This window comes from Miniopterus schreibersii (genome assembly GCF_964146895.1).
Source record: "Miniopterus schreibersii genome assembly, chromosome: 6".
Taxonomy (NCBI): domain Eukaryota; kingdom Metazoa; phylum Chordata; class Mammalia; order Chiroptera; family Miniopteridae; genus Miniopterus; species Miniopterus schreibersii.
In genome coordinates this window covers 18807802-18826046 of record NC_138107.1, presented here as the reverse complement: position 1 = coordinate 18826046, position 18245 = coordinate 18807802, and positions in this window count along the sequence as shown.

Here is an 18245-nt window from a genome sequence, read left to right as displayed (position 1 = left end):
CTAATTCATTACTTCTTATAGGATAAAAACTTTAAACGAGGGTAAAAGAACTCTAAATTTTAGAATTTATTATTAAACGAAACAAAACCAGCCGCTCCCATTCACATTCTCTTATTAACTTTACAAGGCTAGTTGTCATTCTTTCTTTTTTGACATTTAAAAAAATTTTTATTTTTCAATTACAGTTTACATTCAATGTTATTTTGTATTAGTTTCAGGTGTACTGCACAGTGATTAGACAGCCATTAGCTGTCATTTTTAAACACCTCACATGCCACTGCCAAATATTCCATTGTTTTTTCACGTTGTTTTCTCTTCCCTTCAATAAGTAAGATACTTGCTGAAAGCTGATAAAACTGTAGTTACAAAAGCAGGTGGGCAGCCCATGGACCATATAGTATGCCAACTTGATTTTTTAAAATATTTTGTTAAAAACTGTCTGGATTAAAAGACATTATTTATCTTGATTTCTGAATTATTTGGCACCACCTTAAATGTTGCCCTTAAGGAGAATGCCTGATTCACTTCACCCTAGTCCTGGTCCTGCTATTTATCCTTCAAAGTTTCCTATATTAAATCTTACTTGAAATCTCAGAGATAATTAATTTTCCTTTCTCTCAAATTTCAGACAATTAGCCATACTTTTAAAAGCATGTTTATCATATTACAGAATGATTACTTGATTATGTATCTACATTCCTTGCTATACAGAAAGAAAAAAAATTCTCATATATTACTAAACCCCCAAGTAGAGTGCATCCCTTAGACCACAGTTTAGCTTAATATATTAACTGAGCAAATGAATAAATGACTAAATCAAGGTGAAAGAAAGTCATCAAGGTAGGATTTTTTTTGTGGTGCTTTTAACATACAGTTGTAGTAACTTCTTACTTTGCTTTTCAATAAAGCTTTTCTCAGAGCTGTTCATCCATAAATTAAAGATATTTTAAGCAATTGTAGGGGAAGGACATGTCTTTTATTATTTGTTTTGCTTTACACAATATACACCAAAGAAACTTTGGGATTTGAATTAGGCATAAAACTGGGAAACAGTGACACCTAATGGGACAGAGATCAATCATTTTGAATCCAATTATTTCAGGAAATTTGGTGGTGAGAGGAAGGGGTCCTTAGAGGACAGAGCCTGTATCCACTGTCACCTCTCCAGTATCTAAAATATGGTATATGTGCAACCAAGTTTTGATAAAGAAATAAATGAATGATGATTACATGAATGAACTACAAGTGAGAAATCAAACATTCTGAATAATGGAAGTTTCTCATAGATATTGCTCAACCGGAAAAGTGTTTGTTTGTTTTCCCCTGTCTTATTTATTTGTTTCACATATAAATATAGGGGTTGTCTAAAATCCTTTGCTGCCATATTTATAAAAAAGGCATTTTAATATAGATACATTTTCTTTTAAATCTTGGGGAATTTAAGGGCTCCTGTTGCTGCATTTAAAAAATAGTCAAAAGATGATATATAGGTAGTTTACTGAGTATTTTTACAGGTACTTTCATATTTAAAGAGAAAGCATAGAGTACCATAACCCCAGCATTTCATCTCCCCAACTGATATGTGCACGCTTCACAAGATTCCACAGAGCTGGGGGCAGGGCATGAAGCCATATCGCAAAGGTGTTCAGAGGTTAACATCTGGCCATTTCTCACAGGGTATTGTTGGAACCTTAAGACATACAAGACTCCAGCCTGACCAGCGTGGCTTAGTGGTTGAGTGTCTTTATATATAAATAAAGACATACAAGACTCCAAAGGATCGGTTGTGTAATCTAGTACCTCATTGTGATTGTTAACTATTAGGGATAGTTTCAAATACATTTTAATGTATTTACATATATTAATGCTTAATATCAAATGTCTTGTATAGTAAACAGGGTTAAATATGAATTTTATCATTTGCAACTGAAAATTCAGCAAATATAGCAAAGTCCTAAATCAAAATACTGCCCTTTACGTGTTAGTAAGAAGTGTTTGTAACTAAGGAATCCAACCATTATTTTAGTTTATATGTCATTTAGAAGATCAGGCAAAGCTGAAAGGAAAGATAAATGCAAGAAGGGTAGATTTTAGAAGACTACAAAGGCTTTTAGAGAGACTACCTTGGAGTTAAATGTTGTTTTGACTTTTTAGTATAGCAATTAAAGAAAGTGTTTATTGTTTGGCTCCTAATTTTTCTTAAACTACTATTGAACATATTGATTTATTGATTTTGACATGTCAGAAGTTTCATCTAATGGTTACTTTTATACTAAGCAAAAACTATTTTTTGCCACTTTTCAAGGAAAGTAAAAGAATTTGGAAAACAGTGGAACTTAATATAGGCAGTAAAAGTGTTTCCAGGAAGAATGAGATTTTGGACATAGGCAAACTCCTAACAAACAAAATGGGAAGCTATTAGGCACAAAGTGTGTGCTTATGAGCAGTGCCTCAAATTTCTCTGCCTAGCTGAATCTAGGAACAGTGTTTTCTTAAGTTTTGGGAAACTTTAAAAAAAATTAGACACCTAACAAAATCATATATTAGCCAAAAATCACATTAAAAATATTCATAGTACCATTATTTATAACAGCCATACACTGGAGACAACTCAATTTTTCTTCAGCAGTGAAATAAGTAAACACATGGTGGTATATTCATACATATGAGAATGGGAAAGAATGACCCATTGCAATACACACCTAAGTGGTTTAATCTCACAAACATGATATTGGAAGAAAGGTACCAGTCTCCAAAAATTATAAGTTGCATGATTTTCTGATATAAAGTTCAAAAGCCACAAAGTAAATTTCTGGAAATTAAAGTAAAATAGCAGTTACCTTTTGAGGGGAGGGGTGGGCAATGTCTCAGATGCTGGCAATTTTCTATTTTTGATCTGGGTGCTAGTTACATGGGTGCATTCATCAAGGTGTATACTTAAGGTTGTTAAACTTTTCTATATTTAATACTTTAAAAAGGTTAACAACAAAACCTAGATATTCAATTCTGATAGATTACCTGTAAAATAGAATAGCTCTTTCCAATACCTCTCCCACATACACATCTTCCCTTGAGCCCTCTGCCTTTTATATTTCATTATATTTCAGTGAATAAACACTCATTTTAGGTTTCTTACATAAGGCAATTCTCATTTTTACAGCAAATTTGTTCCAATACTACTCCAAGTAGATAGGTTTCGATGCCTTACTACCAATAATGCTCTCTCGTCTCTGTCTCTCTTGTTTCTTCCCTGTCTTCCTCTCTCCCCTCCCTCTCTCTCATATTCACCAACACACAAAGGAGATACAACGTCATAGCATCCTTAGATGTTTATATTTGAATACTAAAAGAGGAAAATGATTTTCTTAATGTCCTTTCCAATATTTAGTCATTACATACAGATATAACAGTCTTAACTACATCATTTCTAAATGACTAATATTTCTAAAATACTTCAGAATAATATTTTTGTTGTTGTTGTTGACACTACAGAAGATTTTAATGTCAATCTAAGATATTCTTTCTTAACTCCCAGGTAAATCCAAGAGACACAAAGGTAAGCAGTATGTTAAAAACACAGTGGTGGGTAAAAGTAGGTTTATATTTGTAATACAAATAAATAATACAATAATTAATAAATAATAATACTAGACTAAACTGCACTCTGCATACTCACAACTATAAACCTACTTTTGCCCACCCCTGTAAGGTAGCCAGTGTGGAAGAGAGAAAGGGTGGAAGGAGGGTTTAGACTGGCATTTTGTGCCTCTCAAAATATTCAATTGTCATTCAATTTTAATTCAGGGTGAAGACTTGGGTCAGTTGCTCATTAATCCAATCTGCCTTTTGCTTCACTACTATTATTAACTCCTTTATTCAGATGTTATTCAAATGAGTCTCTCTATTAAAAGAAGCAAATTGATGCAGGCAAAACATATTGTTAGTAAATCTTCTCCAGTTTGGCAACACATTAATGATGGATCTGGCATTCTCAGTGTCAAAAACTCTATCAGCATCTGTTACAACAGAATCAAGATCAAATGAGTGAAATGAAAACAAGTGGAGGCGGGGGTGGGGCGGGGAGTGCTAGAAAGTATTTGAAATGTGCTATGGACTCTTTGTCTCTAAAGACTTTCTTAGGTTTCAACACACTGATCAGGAATTTTGTACCACATCATGGAGGTAACTTTCCAGTGGAAACACAAACGTATAAATGTGTGGAAAACCCGGGGATAGACAGGTGCTGACAGAAGTGTCTGAAAAGTGTGTGTGATGAGCTCCTACATTTTTTGTAACCTTGTGGCTTCCATTGTATCCATTCCTCTGGTCATGGGCTCTCTTCCCCTACACTTAGATGCCCAGAGGCCCAGCACAGTGCCTGATGCAGGCATTGAACAGGATGGCACTTTTACTTCTCCCTGCTAAAGCTCACCTGCTCTAAATCCCATTCCACAAAAACCTGATTCTATAAGCTATTGCTCTTATCGGGCAACCTGACCTGTCTAATGCAATTCTTCATTAACAACTCATTGCACTAAAGAAATTAATAGTAATATAGGTTAGTGATAATGTGCACGGACTCTGGAGCTAGAGGGTCTGAGTTCAAATCCCAACACTAGCTCTCACTAACTGTGGGAACTTGAGAAATTTTCTTGACCTGTCTTTCCTCAGTTTGCTCATCTACAGATTGATTTTACAAAATAGTACAAGTAACACTCACATTTTTTTCCAATTTTAGATTTCTTCAAGCTTATTGAAACAAAGTATTCAAAGACAAACAATCTAAAGGCTATACCCTTCATTAATGACAATTTTGGAAATAATATTATGCTTAGAATGGGACAGCAGAAAGAACAAGATAGCTACCATTTTTCTAATACTTAATATGAGCCAAGATTTTCATGGATTATCCCATGTAATTATTACAATAACCTGCAACTGCAAATGGCACCATTATCTCTAATTTTATTTGTGGGAAACTGGCTCTCAGACTTACTAGGTACATTGCTAGTTAACCAAGCTAGCAAGTAGCAGACCCAGGATTGAATTTAAGCAGTCTGCTGAAGTAGCCTATTTTCTTCATTACTTGCTGTAATACAGCACTGAGGAATGCCCTCCTCTTTTATTTTGAATAGTTTAGGTTTTTAAAGACCCACTATTTGTTTTATATGCTCTATAAATTTCAGGCAGAGTAAATTCCCGTGGATCTGTCTCATAAAGACAGATTCTGGCCTTTCCTTGGCACATCATGTGCATATTCCTTGTTGATCACTAGAGGGCGACCATTGTGTTCTTCGGGTGGATTAATTCCAACTCGAAGTGCCGGCTCCATGCAAAATAAAGTCAGGCAACGACTTTCAGCTCTGAAAAGAAAATATAAAACCAACTTAATTAGACATGAATTCAACAAGTATTTTTATGTGCCACATTGGAGACAAAGGCAGAAGTAATCTACTCAAGAAGTTTATATTTGGAGAGCCCTATGCATGTGTAATAAATCTAAATAAGTGGTGTAGACAATAACATAAGTTTAAAAGAAAAGACTATTGTGAATCAAAGAAGCAATACTGAATGCCAACAGCTTTTTAAATTTGCAGTTTTTCTCTCTACTTGCTTGATTCTCGCACCCCCATGTGGGATGCTGAATTGTCCCCACCTCACAGATGAGGAACTTGATGTTTGGAGGTTAAGTGACTTGCCCCAGTCTTTGGTTTGCTATTAGAATTGGTGAAATTTTCACTTGCATTTTCAAACCTTCTTTCAAGCCATTTCTCTTCATACTCACACAGGAAATTAAAGTGTAACTGATATAAATTGACCATTTCTATCACAGTGGCATTTGGGCTAATTTTTCTTTTCTCCCTTTCTTTCTATCTGTCTTGATATAGTTGGTGTATCTTCTTGTTATTGTTGTTTGCAAAGTTAAAGCCTAAAATGGCTGAATAGATCAGGCATGTGTATGTGTGTTTTTAATTTCATTTAAGAAAAAACAACAACACAAGAGTTCTATGCCTCAGACCTTGTTTGCCAAGTATCAACAAGGAGAGAATTTTTATGGGCAAATTATAGAACCCTGAAAATAGGACTTTATAATGGAAATGCTGATACAACCGTAACTATAGGATTGCAATTGCATCACTATAAGAAAATTGGTTTAGATAATATACCCTTCTGGAATGAATGCCATTCTAAATGATTGCGCATCTCCATAAATCTAAGCTAACTCAGTAATTCAGAATTACTAAGATTTAAGTTTAGTACCAATAAGCAATAAACTTATGGCTACTGCTATAATAACTGTTGGTCGCTACACCCTTATTTCACAGTAGGTGGTCTGCTCCATGCTGGTTGCAGGCTGAATAAAATCAGACAACACTTTGAAACTAATTCCTGAAGTTGATAGAAGACTCCAGAGCCATTTCAACTGGTGAAATAATGTTGTATTTTGTGCACTTCATTTTTCTAAATTAAATGCTCTGAGACACTTGACCTTTTTAACAAATGAAGGGCAAACAAACTTTGCTCTCATTTCATGTCACGATTGTATGTCTCTAGATATTTAAAATTGTCTTGAGCAGATTGTTTTTAGTTCATAAGCCATTCTTAACACAATACCTCTATTAAAAAGAAAAAAAATAACGTATTTGTCATTGAATGGGTTTCTTTGATTCAAAAAACTGAGAGAGGGCATTAGTTAGTCCATCCATGTGAAACACTGGACAAACAACCCAGGAAATCTTGCTCCCTTATTTCCAATCACTTCATAAGACCATCATGTGTTTTGTTGAAAATATATTTTCAGGTCTCACAACTTAAAACGTCCAGTTTTAAATGCTGAAGTAGTCATGTTGTAAAGCCTCCCATCCAGTTTCTTAAACATGGGAAATAAGAAATGGTTGCACGCAATCAGTGATGGGATTTACTTCTTCGGGTGTTAGAAACAGAAGGTTTTTGTCTTGCATATCAGTGAAGTGTTCTGAATTATTATACAACTTATTAACAAATCTTTCTTAACATCAGCAGTTTATGTGACTTAAAGTGTGGCCTAGGTTTGTATGATTTAAAGCTCAAAGCTCTACCTTTTAAATATACATATGTGGATGGATGGATGGGTGGATACCTTCTCACTTAGAACAGAACCTTACACAGAATGGTCACTGAACAAAGCCTTTTCTCTTTTTCTTACATTGAAGAAAATAAGGAACACTTAAAGGAGAAATTGACATTAAAGATGAAAGAGAGAAGGTGACTTGTAAAGAACAAAGGTTAAAACCTGAAGTGAACAACAATATTAAATATAAAATTAAAGTAAATGATTTAAGCATCATGGATTCCCATGACACAATAATTATAGTGTGAAATGGTTTTACAAAAACCTCAGTAGAAAATTACATTCTTTTTAGCTGGAGTTTTTCACTTCAAATACAAACTATTATATTTTTTAATCAATTTGAACATAAAAATATCATCTAAATTATATAAGACCTACCTATATTATTGAACAAGAAAATATATTTTTATTTTTAGAAATGTGTTACTAGTACTTTGAATACAATAATCAAAGTAGAGTCTAACATGTGAAAACTTATAAACTTTTGGGTTACATGTGGTTACAAAACTCTTTTCAGAAAGTTTCCAAACTACTGAGCTTTGACAGTTTATTGATTTGCTTTTATTGTCTATGAAGTCACACATTTACTCACATTGCACTGAGACATACAAAAATAATGCATTTTTCACATAATGAATCTATGAGTACCTATCTGTGGGATAATGGGAAACTCCATTCCCTTCCAATCCATGTGTTTAACTCAGTCCCACACAGTAATTTAACGTCCTCTTCAGTAAAAGCTTAGTCTTTCAGAGTGGTACTCAACCCCAATGTTCAACTCCAAGATCACATCTGAATGTATAAAGGAGGGGATTTATATGACCATATGTTAGAGAAGGAATGGCTTTGAAATTCACAGTTCTATTTCTGATTCTCCATTGTAATGTCCTATGCTCACTTGCTCTGTTTGCCCTCTTGGACCACACAGTGAAAGATTGGCTGGCTGTGAGAGAGAGAGAGAAAACAAGCCTGAGGTTCTCCTTTTATTGGAGTTGAAGGTAGAGGCATAGAGTTTCATGGGCTCAACCTTTATTGATAAATTCAAAACTTAAGAGTAGGACTTTAAAGTCAGGAAAGAGGGGGGAAAAGCAAGTGATTGTTTATTGAAATCAACCCAAATCTCCAAAACAAAAGAGCCTCATTGTGAGGGGGAGGCCTGGCTCTTTATCTGATGTGTGGATAGCAATGGGTTTATTCAAGAGCCATCTTTGAATTGCAGGCCTCTTTGAAGTGGATGCTTCATTGCAAAGAAAAGCCAACAATCAGGGCTTACAAACAACCCTACAAATCAGTGTTACTTGTTTTGACATTAGAGAGACAAGAATAAATCTCTGTCAAGTTTAAGACATTATTCATATCTGGGTTGCTTTGTAATAGCATTTAGCATAGATTCAATAATACATCTTCTCTGAATCTAAGTTTCTCTTCTCTTTAAATGGATGTAGTGCTGGGCGTGGCTCAGTGGTTGAGCATCGACCTAGGATCCAGGCGATCAGGGTTCGATTTCCTGTCAGGGCACATGCCGGGGTTGCGGGCTCCATCAATGACTCTCTCATCATTGATGTTTCTGTCTCTCTCTCTCCCTCTCCTTTCCTCTCTCTGAAATCAATAAAGATATATTTAAAATATATAAAAATAAAAAAATAAATGGAGATAGCAACATCCATCCAGAGAGGTTGTTATGAGAAATGGACCAAATGGAAAGTGTTTAGCGTAATACTCAGCATAATGATGCACAATAAATTATTCCCCTTTTTATTTTAACAAGTTTTTGAGTATAGAAGAGGTTATACGATCTTTCTCTAGCTGATTCCTCCACTCTCAAGGAGGACGTTGAGATGTATAAAGGACTATTATTGATTTTTTAACATTTTTGTGTTTTGGGGCCACAGTGTTTCAGTAAGATTATGAATATAAAATTGTGTCATAATTAAGAGGAAAATACCATTTTCACCAAGGTTTTTTATTAATCCCCATGAAAGCAGTCCATATTAAGCACAAAAATAAATGGCTTTGATGAACATTTCCTTTTACAAATATGAAGAGGACATTTTCTTAACCTCAAGTGACATAGTTAAAGGAAAAAGTAAAGAAGGTGACCATACTCTTTTGCTTCTACCCTGGACATTCTGGAGCCTTACACTGGTGTATGACTCCATTCCCATATGCTTTTGTGACTATGAGCTGAGAGAAGTTGCAGTGACTTAAGGAACAAGAAAGATTCTAAGATAAATATTAACCAGACACAAAAAAGTTCCAACACTGCTCCATGCCTTATTCTACAGCCAAGTTCCTTTCACTCCTAGGGTATATATTCTCAGAATCTGGACTCTGTAAGTCAAGAAATGTTTAATAATCATCAGTTTCAAGTCAGTTCTCATATTCTGTATTATTTTCCATGGCTTTGTGACCCAATTGCTTTGATTTTCATTTTATCTCAAACAAAGACATAACTTTTACTATTCTCACTATGTGATAAAATTTTATCTCTAATCTAATGACTACCATTACTTAGAATATCAGTGGAGCATAGATTTGGATCAAAGGGAATGCAACATTTTAATGAACTGTTTATTTTGAAATAGTCATATGGTTGGATTGAAATGTCACAAGATGTTCAGTAAGAACTTTTCATCTTTAATAAATTCTGGTATCTGTGCTTGATATTACAGAATGTTCTTGGGTCTTTAGCCTTAGTTATCAGAATGAACATAGTTTCCAACCTGGAGATCACAAGAAAGCATTATCACTTCAGAGTCGCCTAAATTATATGTCTTCATGCTACATCAATTCTGGGCAAAGTTTCCTTCACCTTGAACTTATTTCTCATTTGGTTACTTTTCCTCTCATTATCTCACTGTTGCAAAACCTACCATTGTTTTCTCCAAATGACACCATATCTGTACCAGACTTTATTCAAGGAGAGTTCTTCCTCCCCCATCTGCGTATTTTGTGAAGTTGTATAGAAGTCATGGGTAACTTCTCATTTGAAATACACACATCACATTCTTTATTGTCTATTCCTTTAAAACATACTCATCGTCATTCAAATCTCAAGATCTAGGTTTATGTACTTTTCCATCTTTTTCTGCCATTGACCTAAGAGGTTAGAAAACCATGGCGATCATCTATTCCTAGAGAAGGTCTTAGAGAAAGACATCCTTGGGTTGTAAAACTAGCTAGAGACTGGAAGAATATTTACATCTCAAAGGAGCAGAGAAAGAATTTATAATTGCAGGTTTTCCAAAGTAAATGTTTTAAGAAAAAGAAGGTCAGGGGCCTATTGTCAGAAAGAAACCTGTCTGAAACTTAGGCATCATGAGGGGAACATTAATGCCATCCTGATCAAGGGTTTTTGTGCATGAAGAACATGTCCTCTCTGTTTGCTAGGCCAGAAGTAAATCTGATATGATAAGCTCTTTGTCTCTAGGGGCTCTAAATAATGTCTTCAGATAAGGCATGTTTACAGTCTCTGAACTATCAAGTGAAAAACAGAAAATAAAAAGGAATAGAAAGGACCCTTAACCCATAGTTTCTCCCCAGCTGCCTCATGGTGTTTATTTATGAAATTGCTCATTATAAAATCCTTGACTAGATTTATAATTTTTTTTGGTTAAAATAGATTTTGAAGGGGAAATGTACAGAAGATTTATAGAAGGAATTTGAGCAGGCCCCAAAGGGCCTATATTCTAGTAATTTACAAAGTAGGTGTAGTATAGGAGCCAAGATTATCACAAAACTGTTTTCAAACCATCATAGGGATGGAAAGATTTAGAGACTTATTCTCTCTTCTCTTCTTGCAGCTTAATTTTTATAAATCAAGGTTGTATATGCAATTTCATTTCAAAAATCTACATTTTACAAAGCTTGAAAATTGTCCAAAATTTTCAACTCCATAGCTTACTGATGGGAAGAAAGAAATACGAAGGATTGAAATGAGTTGACCAAAGTTTAGCAGCTATGATTATATTTTTGGATAAAACATACCAGAGTAAGAATTCTAGTCCTTTTGTTTATTCCATGGTTTGGGGCAAGTTATTTACCTCTTCCTAATCTATAAAATGTAGAAAATAATACCTACCTATGAGGTTGTCTGTGGATACTAGATAACATCTCTAAAGAAGAGCCCCTGATTCAAAATAAGGTTTTAGGAAATGGTAGTGACTATGAAGATTTTGACAATAAATTACTACTAATGTGTGATAAAACCTAAATTAAAGACTGTATTTGCCAACTTGACAGGGGAAAAAAGGCTGAGGATTGCAGAGTTAAATAGCATGAGCTTAAACCGACTTCTAAAACCAGTCTTACACTTACAGTCAGGTTTAGAAAACAATTTCTCGTTTTTCATGGATTTAGGTCTCGCTCATAAAGCCTAGGGAATCAGCACTAACGTGTGTGTGTGTGTGTGTACCATTTTCCCCTTTCTGGTGCGGAAAATGTAGGTTCAAAAACAGGTATTCTAATTGGCTGCAGCCCCTGAGTAGAAGAATAATCTTACATTTGTTATCTTTTATAAAAGAATTTTAAAAAATCAATAAAAAATTTTCTCTCTTCTTAGTATCAGGAATTCTGGTAGCAAAGGGATGTTTTAATTGATTTGCTCATGGATTCAGTGACCCACTGTAATAATCGTTTTTATTCATAACAAAATTAAATTATCTATGTTGCTTACTATGGGCTTTGAGCAGGACCAGATGTATAAATTTTACTTAGATGTAGGCTGAAATGTCACCTTCATGTCAACTGATAGGAAAATTCTCAATCCTTTCTTTCTCAGCAAGAACATGTATGATAACCAAATGCCAAGATCTCAGTTTAAATACTAGAATGTTTGCTCTTGTATTATACGGTGGAAAATTGATTGAGGAGGAACTTCATCCCTGGACAAATAACTTCATCTCACTAGTTATTAGGGGATCTGAGTAGAATTCTTATACATCCAGAAATTATTTACTATTCGATGACACTGTTGCTTTTGAATGAAAATTGTGGAGACTCCTGTGCAGGATCTTATTCACATTCACATTCCAGGTGCTCTTGGTGTGTTGTGAAAAGAAGTAATGGATCTTTGTAAGATTGAAGGACTAGAGTTAAATCTTCTTTATTTTTATTTTTGTTAATCCACACCCGAAGATATTTTTCCATTGTTTTTTTAGAGACATGAAAGGAAGGGTGGGGGGGAGGGGGAGGAAGAGAGAGGGGAGAGAGAGACAGAGATGTGTCTCACATCAAGCATGTGCTAGGCCAGGGGCTGGGATCAAACCTGCAACCAGCTACGTGCCCTCGACCAGGGATCAAACTCTCGACCCTTTGGTGCTCAGGCGACGATCTAACCACTTAGACACACTGGCCAGGGCTTAAATCCTCTTTAAGTAATAGCCTATAGAAATTTTACAGAGTAGATTATAAATAATTCTGAGTTATTTGGGAAAAAATCAAAGTCATGGAATTTGGTTTCATAAAATAAAACGTTTATTATTTGTGATAAGATCTACTTCAAGAACTTTTATCAAAATAGTCCAACATTGGCTAGATAGACTTACAAAACTATTGGTGAATATGCATTTGTAATAAATTGTACAGACTATATCTTGTAATACATCACCTAACCTCTTTGGTTTTCTCTGTCTTCATCTATATTAAGTGTTCTTTACTTCAAATTCTAAATTGTTATGATTCAGATATCCTTGCACATATTCAGGGAACAATTAAATTGTTGTAACATCATTTTAAAGCTTAATATCTTAAGAATTTAAACATGTATCCTTCAATGTGATCCTTAAATCACATTAAACTAATAAAAAAGAAAAAGTATATGATAATCTCAATTAATTCAGAAATAACATTTAATAAAATTAAATATCCATGATATTAAGAATAATAAAACAACTTCTTAAAGAAATAAGATCATAAGGGCACTTTCTTACTCTATTAAGAATATTTTGGCCCAGCTGGTTGTGGCTCAGTGGTTGAGCATCGACCAAGGATCCAGGCGATAAGGGTTCGATTCCCGGGCGGGTTGCAGGCTCAATCCCCAGTCGGGGGCATGCAGGAGGCAGCTGATCAATGACTCTCTCATCATTGATGTTTCTCTCCCTCTCTCCTCCCTTCCTGTCTCAGAAATCAATAAAGATATATTAAAAAAAAAGAAAAGAATATTTTATAAAAAAGCTGTAGCTAATATCAAACTAAATGATAACATTTTGACAGTTTTGAATGGTTTTCTCTGAGGTCAGAAATAAGAAATGCCCACTATGGACCTTTCTATCCAGCTACATAGTAGAGTTTTAGTCCACACATTAAGTCAATAAAGTAAATTACAGGTACAGAAAGTGGAAATAAAAATCTAAATTTATTATTATGTCTAGATGGAATTATTACATACTTAGAAAATCCAATAGAATTTACAAACTATTATCATTAATATATGACTTAAGTAACTTGATACAATGTCAAATTACAAAATTCATTGTGCTTCTGTATATTATCAACATAAATTTAAAAAATGAAATTTTAAAATTCTATTTCCAATAACATAAAAATCTCAGTTTACTAGAAATAAAGTTATGTAATCTTTCTAAGTGGAATATATACAATATTGCTGAGAGAAATTTAAGAACTCTGAAATTAATGGAGTTATATACCATATTTATATATTGGAAGATACAGTATTCTTATATCTATTCTCCTTAAATTTATCTGTAGATCTGATAAATTTCAACAAAGTTCTCCCTTTGGGCAACCTCTAATGGTTCTATTAGAGCACCAGACTTCACCTCCCCTTAGCCCTTCACCCTCCAGGTGATGGGAATTCTTGCCATTGCTAATCTGGTTGCTTCATCTCCTAGTGAACTTCTCAGCTCTTCTTTCAACTGTATAAGCAATCTCTATATTGCATTCCCTTTGTTTGAAATGCCTGAAGTGGCTTATCTTTTCCTAATTGGTATCTCACATATATATTTATAAAAATAACAAAATTCCAGCATAATCTTGCACATTTTTTAAATGTTATAGTTAAAAAAAATGTTATGGCTGATGTGTATTTCAGGATAAATAATGTGGTGAAGGCCTGGGGGTGGGGGATGGAAACTGGGTGGAGGGAGGCAATGCGAGGAAATGGGGGACATCTGTAATACTTTGACAATAAAGATAAAATTTTAACAAGTGGTTAAGAAACCTGTAATTAGAATAGCTAAATGTTCCCTAACAAATAAATGCAAACAAATACACTCATAAAACCTGCTTAACACAAAACTGAAAAACATGCTAGCAGAGTTCTGGCTCAATATCCTCATTCTACAAGTGACTAGTCTTGAACAAGTGAGGTTAACTTTGTCCAGAGTCAAAGAAACTGAGCTGAGGCTATGACAGGAATATCTAGTTCTTAGTTCAGTCTGTTTATCTTTTGGCTTATTCTTCCAAAGAATATTTGAGTTGAAAGGTAACCTGAAAAGTCAAGGCCAATAGTTGACACGGACAAAGTAATATCAGAAATATTTCTTTAAGTAATGGTAATGTGGTTTCTGTGAGCACCTAGGTCTTATATTTAAAGCAAAATAAAATGAATTTAGTTTGATTTTGTACCTTAAAGGCCAAAATGGCCCAAATATTACTGCATTCAGTTCACTGGCTGAGGAATTTTTCTAGAAGGGATGTTCCTTTCCCTGGTAGGAATTGTCCAACTTTGAGCACAGATAGCTCTGTTTCAGTTCAGGAAGTCTTAGTGCAGGGAGAGACACAAATAACGATGCTTGGATTAAAACTGCCCCTGGTCCTCAGTCCTTCAGGGCTCTCTGGCTTCCACACGTTTCCTGGTATGTTTTCCACCATCACGTCCACCTTCACATCAGCAGCTCAGAAAGCCCCAGAAGACAGCATGCGGACTCTCCACATAACAAGAGTGCGTGTTAATACACAGTACTTAAGAAGATGGGCTATTGCTTCAAACTCCAGTTTTGAAAACTGAATATTTGCTGTCTGTGTAACCTTAAGTATATTAATTTACTTTTCTGGCTCAATGCCTTTACTTGGGTTTTAGGGAAAGTTATAGTATTTACCTCATGAAATACAACATGAAGTGTTTTTAAAAACAGTACCTGGTATATAGTAAGTACTCCATCAAGGTTATTATTATTAGCAGGTCTGCACTTGAAGTTATAAATGTCTATGATGTCTCCAGATATATAGATGGCAGGGCAGCCACTGCTGTTTACTTACTGAGTCTAAAGTAATGTTTAAGTCTACTGAAACTCCAATCCTGGTTTCAGTCAAGGAGTGGGTAAATCAAATAGAGAAGGGGACTCGGTGACTCATGATTTTATGTTCCATAAAACTGACGTTCTTCACAGTGATAAGTAAAATTAGGAAAAATTTATTTTAAAAGGTATTTGATGGTTGTCTAGCTATTTCCTTTCACACAGAATTATGATATTATTGATGTTTAGATGATAAATGACAAAGGAACAATATGGACATGTGTTTAATAAAGATGTTTGAAAATGAACACAAGTATGAGTGCACTCAACCTCTCCCACTCTCTCTTACTCTCTCTCTCTCTCTCTCACACACTCACAAAGAATATTAGCTCCAGGTGAGATCAGGGGCTGTAACAGTTAACTTCTGCTCTATCTTTTTAAAAAATATATATTCTTTCATTCATTTACTTTACACAGATTTGTTGAGAGTCATTATTTTGAAAATTCTTGATGTTCAGAGAAATACAAGGAATCAGAGACTGTATTTGGAGTTCTTACTCTGCTGGAAAAGATATAAAAATAAATAATATTATAAGAAGTTTCCTTCAATAGAGCAAAAGAAGATTTATTGTATTTTAAATCTTTTATGTAAACAGTACTTATTACATACAAATAGCTACTATATAAACAAGCAAATGAGGGTTAAATTAAATCTGTTTTTACTCTTTAAGGTATAAAGATTGAAAAGAATAACAGAGTGAAAAAATGTTTTATCTTCATTTCATTGTCTGTAAACACTGCTTCTTCAATCCTTGTAAAAATTTATTATGTGCTTTTGAACATGTGAAATATAAACTCAGAATCAGAAGCGGAGGCCAGGCTCTTGGTACTGTGGAGGAAAGAACCACAGTCGATGGCTGCGAGGAAAAAAATGTGATAGAAAGGTTGATGAGAATAGCTCACCCTTTTCACTTCTCCTGCCAGTTACAAATCCATATGGGGTGGCAGGAGATTTCCTCATTGATGGTGTCCCTTGATTTGGAATAGAGATCATGGAACAGTTTGGCCCTTCAGTCAACAAGAAACAACTTGTTGATTTTGTAATTCTCCATCTCTCTTTTCATACCTATTTTTTTAGAGTTGATTTCTTAGTTTGGATGTTTGATTTTCCTCTTACCTTTTTCCCCTCAAATGTTTGAAAAAAATTTTTAATTCATTTTATGGTGCTCAAAAATAATAAAGTAATTTCTTAGGAATGAGGGCAGCTTAATTGGAGAGATTCTGCTCCAGGAAAGATGTTCTCAGTGGTCCAAAGGGGAGTGTGTCCTTCTTGTTTCCTCACAAGCAGAGGGCAAATACATTTTGTGCATTTTCACTAACCAAGATCATGTGGTTATTGATAAACTTAAATATCGTAGATCCCAAGCTGTTAATTGTGGTAATAACTTGCTTCTCTGTATTTGAATAAGTAGAATTACGAGGTGAAGAGAAAATGAAGCAGGATAAACTACTTACTGTACTCAATGGATTCATTTTTGCTTTAATTTCCAGTCTATGTTTTTCTTATTAGATCCACAAAATCCCTAGTCCAGAAACATTGTAATAGTCAATCTTCAACATTGAAATTTCTCCTGTAAGAGGGAAAATATTACACTCAGAAGACACATAAGAAACTATTTTCATACAACATATATGGCATATATCCTGCTGACTTGTCATATATTTCTTTGCATGTCTTTTCAAAAATAATTTTTTACTCACCCATCCAGCGTGGCTCAGGGGTTGAGCATCGACCTATGATCCAGGAGATCGTGGTTCAATTCTTGGTAAGGGCACATGCCGGGGTTGCAGTCTCGATCCCCAGCGGGGTGTGTGCAGGAGGCAGCTGATCAATGACTCTCCCTCATCATTGATGTTTCTATTTCTCTCTCCCTCTCCCTTCCTTTCTCGGAAATCAATAAAAATATATTTTAAATAAAATAATTTTTTTCTCAGAACATTGACAAGTTCTTTTTTATCAGTTTCACTACTACTATCTATATCTGAAATGACCATGAGTTGATCATAGAATGGTGATCAGTGAATCCACGCATTCCTAAATTATTCAGTTGTCCATGATTTGAAATTCTTTATATCTATAAACAAAAACAATTTAAATACTACAAATAATAAATGTCGAAAGTAATCGTCTAGTTCTGCTAGGTGAAATAGATTCTGTAGAATGTGTTTATCATGTTGGACAATCATAGCCAATGATTGAGATGATGCTTACCTGTTCAAAAAATAGAGTAGTTCCTATGTTCTGCGTGAGATTTGGGTCACAAAGTATTCTAAGTGAATCGGCAGTGATGTTTTATGTTACTGTTTTTTTTTCTTTCTTCTGATCTAATAAATACAATATCCAAAATACAGTACTAATTGGTTGGTTTCAGTCCTTGGAGAAAGATATTTCACCATCATATCTTTGGAAAAGAATATAATGGAAAATCGAACAGGAGTTCTGATAACAGAAAAGGCACTAACAAATTATTCTTACTAGAGCTTGAAGTTTAGTTTCAGTGACTCAATTAGTACTTATTTTTATCCATAATAATGAAATACCCTATCTTCTTCACAGTTATACTGCAGCAACCAGAGCTGCAGTATAGGCATATGGTAGGTGTTTGCTTAACTTCTGTTGAATTAATCTTAAATGGAGATAGACCTAAATGTTCTTACTCTATGCCAGATGATAGTAAAATTCTCAGTCATGTTCTAAGTTTTAAATAGAAGTTTTTTATATTTTTGATTAAGATTTTATAGAGTGAAGAAATTGGTTGTAGAAAGAAATAATTCTTGGACGTATCCCATTATTAATTCATTCGGGAAGTCTTGCCAAGGTTCTGAGTATCGATATATATAGTAGCCAACACCTCTGTTGTTGTAGAATAAGGATG